This window comes from Sceloporus undulatus, chromosome 4 (assembly GCF_019175285.1).
Source record: "Sceloporus undulatus isolate JIND9_A2432 ecotype Alabama chromosome 4, SceUnd_v1.1, whole genome shotgun sequence".
Taxonomy (NCBI): Eukaryota; Metazoa; Chordata; class Lepidosauria; order Squamata; family Phrynosomatidae; genus Sceloporus; species Sceloporus undulatus.
The window spans coordinates 201,945,612-201,949,453 of record NC_056525.1 but is presented as its reverse complement, the minus strand read 5'-3'; positions in this window follow the sequence as shown (position 1 = coordinate 201,949,453).

Below are 3,842 nucleotides of genomic sequence, written 5' to 3'. Positions count from 1 at the left end.
TCATCCAATCAATTGTGGCAATATTACAGAATATCTTGTTTTATTTTGTTCCAAACAAAACACTGAACTTAAGGGTCAGGACAATTTTTGATGGCAGACTTCATGGTCTCCAAGTGCGGAAGTTAGGGATTTAGCCCTGTGTTTGGTCAATGGAACTATCTTTGTTACCTGATCTCTAGCTGTAAAGTAGCTTTCACCCTTTGTACTTTTCTTGCATCTTTCTTATGAGCTTTTCCCTTTATGTTTCATGCTTTTTTTCTGTGTCTTCAGCTTTGTCTATTGCATTGCTTTGGTAGTCTTTATTAGTTTGGCCATACCTCATTATTTTGTCTTGTTGCAGTACATTTCTGAGATTTACTCTGTTTATACATCAGAATCCTCTCTCTCTTATATTCCCATTAAATGTATCTCCTTAATTTATTTGCACTGCTGTCTTCTACTGATTCACTGGATACAATCCAAATCCTTGTGCACTGGCTTTGTTACCATTTCCCTACCTAAGTGTTTTACCCAAGTGTTTAGCCCAAAGGGTGCCGCTTCCAGAGATGGATTGGGGCCATGGCAAGCCACATCACCAATCCACCTTCCAACCTGTACACCTGCATGCGCTGAATGCCGGAAGTTGTGCTGGAGCTGCCTAGGCAGCCAAAACCAGCCCAAATAGGAGCAGTCTTTTTGCTCTGTTTGGGCTGCAGTGGGGTCACCTCGGGACCAAGCGTGTGTTTGCGTGCTTATAGAATCATAGACGCTAGAAACAGTCCCAGAAAAGGCGCCCTTGGAACGGACATGGGGATTCAACTGGAATGCCCGGCACAAAGGCGGGCGTTCAGTTGTGCCAATAAAATGGGGGTTCTTGGCCCCATCCCGTTCTGTGCGCCCTGCGCATTCAACTTTTGAACGCACTAGGCCCATTTTGGGCCAGTGCGATAAACTCCTATGTCAATATTTGCTGAAGTTGATATAGAATCATGCTGGGGAGCCTGCAAATGCCTAGAGAAGTGTTTTCTCAAGAAGTTCTAGGTTCTCCAGCACAACCCCATGGTCAACTTTGGCGGAGTTGTGCTGGAGGACTAGAGATTCCAGAGAGAACATCATTATTCCAAACTGCAAAATAATCAAATCCTCAAAGTCAAAGCCAACATATGGGGGCAAACTGTAACAATTTTCTTAATAATATAATAATAATATTATTATTATTATTTGTATACCGCCTGTGGCGAACCAATCCGGGCGGTTGACAACAGGGATTAACAGAGTAAAATTAAATTAAAAACATATAATCCCTCCCCTCCTTTATAAAGTATTAAAAAATATGCTAGATTAAAAACACAATATCAAAAATAAAATATAGTAAAACAAACTAAAAACCCTGGTGTCCCTCTGGAGATCCTCAACCATCACTGAAGATTGGCGGCCACGAGAGGAAAGAGGGGATAGGGAGCCCAGGGATGGTTAATCTGGAAAGGCCTGCCGGAAGAGATCCGTCTTGACAGTTTTTTTAAAGCTGTCTAATGATGTCAACTGACGGATCTCATTCGGCAGGTCGTTCCAGAGTTTGGGGGCAACAGCAGAAAATGCCCTCTGGGAGGTCGCCGCAAGCCTAGATTTTAGAGGCTGCAGTAAGTTCCTCCCGGAGGACCGGAGAGCGCGGGGAGGATTATACGGGAGGAGGCGGTCCCTGAGATAGCTTGGACCCAAGCCATTTAGGGCTTTAAAGGTAATGTCTTGATGACAATGCAGTAATGAGTAGGAGCCAACATGAGTTTGTCAAAAATAAATTCTGCCAAATTAACTCTATATCTTTTTTTGATTGGGACAAATGCTCTTCAATATTTTAACAACCGATTTAGATGATGGAATGGATGGAATCTTTATCAGATTCATAGATAATACAAAACTGGGAGGGGGAAGACAGGAACAAATACAAAAGGACCTTGATGAACTAGAAAACTGGGCTGAAATTAATAAAATGAAATTCAACAAAGTCAAATGCAAAATTCTATTATGTTTAGGCCAAAAAACCCCAAACTGCACCAGGGGGATATTTGGCTAAGCAGTGCTACATGTGAAAAACATCTTGGGATTATTGTTGATCATATGGCAGCAGTGTGAAGGGGCAGCAAAGAAGGCAAGTGTGATCTTACCCTGTATTAACAGAAGCATAGGTTCCAAGTTGAGGGAAATAACAGTCCCACTATATTCTACACTAGTCAAGCCTCATCTAGAGTATTATGTACAGTTCTGGGTATCTCATTTTATGGAGGATATAGACAAGTTGGAGCAGATTCAGAGAAGGGCAATGAGGATGATAAGTGGTATGAAGAACAAAATGTATGAGAAGTTGAAGGCCCTGGGCATGTTCAACTTGGTGAAGAGAAGACTGAAAAATAACATGATCACTCTTTAAATATCTCAAGGGTTACAGGAGGATAGATTTTGATTGAACATTAGAACAAACCTCTTGAGAGTGATAATAGTTTGGCAATGATACCAACAGCCTAGAATCTCTTTCTCATTATGTCTTCAGACAGAGGTTAGATGATGCTGGGGATGCTCTAAGTGGAGATTCTGCACTGGGGAGGGGGTTGGACCTGGTAGCCCATAGAGGCCCTTCATACGCTATGATTGCTCCCAGTGCTGATGTTAGGGCTTCATTCTCTGAGGGGCCATTTATTGTTGTTGTTGTCTGAGGATTTGTGAAAAGCTTCCTTGTTGTCCACCCCACCCCCCTTTAAAAACACTTAGGAAATGATCATTTTTGAAATCATGCCTTGAGTATTTCTTGGATAATTGAAAATCAGATGCCCCCATTAGCTATTGTAATGATGGGCATCTGTTGGGAGATAGATTTTGATGAGGTACACTAGTCGCAGACCTTTGGGTTGATAGAGGTTGAATGGTATTGATCCTTGCTTTTATGGAAATAAATAAGCCCCTGGTTGGGTCCTTGCAGCCAGCTACAGTAAGTATTGGATAGTTATGAAGGAGCTTATTTGAAAATCATTCATTTTTAACCTTTCCTCTTTTTTTGATTATTTGTTTGTTTGTTAAAAGCATTCTTCTAATGCAGCTTCTTCAAGACACAAGGATACTCACTGCTCCTGAGTTGGAGGGGATTATTTATTCTTCATTTGGTTTCAGCATTTTTCCCAAGTAGAAAGTACTTTTTGTTGTTTAAAAATGAAGAAAAAAACAATGTTGTCAGTATCAATAAATCAGCAGCCAGAGAGAGTCACTTCCTATCATGGTTTCAAAAGTGCTTCATGGTTTTCCGATCTCCTGTCTCTACTAATCATCACTGATGTTTCACGTATGCACAGTAAATGAGGCTGGCTTTTAGAAAGAGCTCTTTACTCCACACTTTAAATGAAAGAGAGAGATAGAAAGAAAGAAAGAACAAAAGAAGGCTGCATATCATCATGCTGAAGATGTATATAAGGAGGATTTTTTGTAGCATCAATTAGTGCCAAGCACAGGAGAGGGTCAAAGAGGGACAGTATCCTTGTCCAACAGCAGAATATAAGAAGAAAATGGCTTTATTTTCTGCGTGCAAAATAGGCATCTATCTATTTCTCATTACGTGAGCATATCATATCACATGAATACAAGCACTGGTCAGATTAACCAGAGGCGTTGTGTCACAATAGCAATCTACAAAATTCCATCTCTCATTTTAAAAAAAAAGTGTTAGGATAGAAGTTTGTATTTATTACAGCAGTGAAGATTTGAGTTTTATAGAAGTAAAGGACAGTGGGCCCTTGGCATTTGAAGGGATTTGGTTCTAGGACCTCCTGTGGAGAGCAAAATCCATGAATGCTCAAGTCCCATTAAATACAATGGCA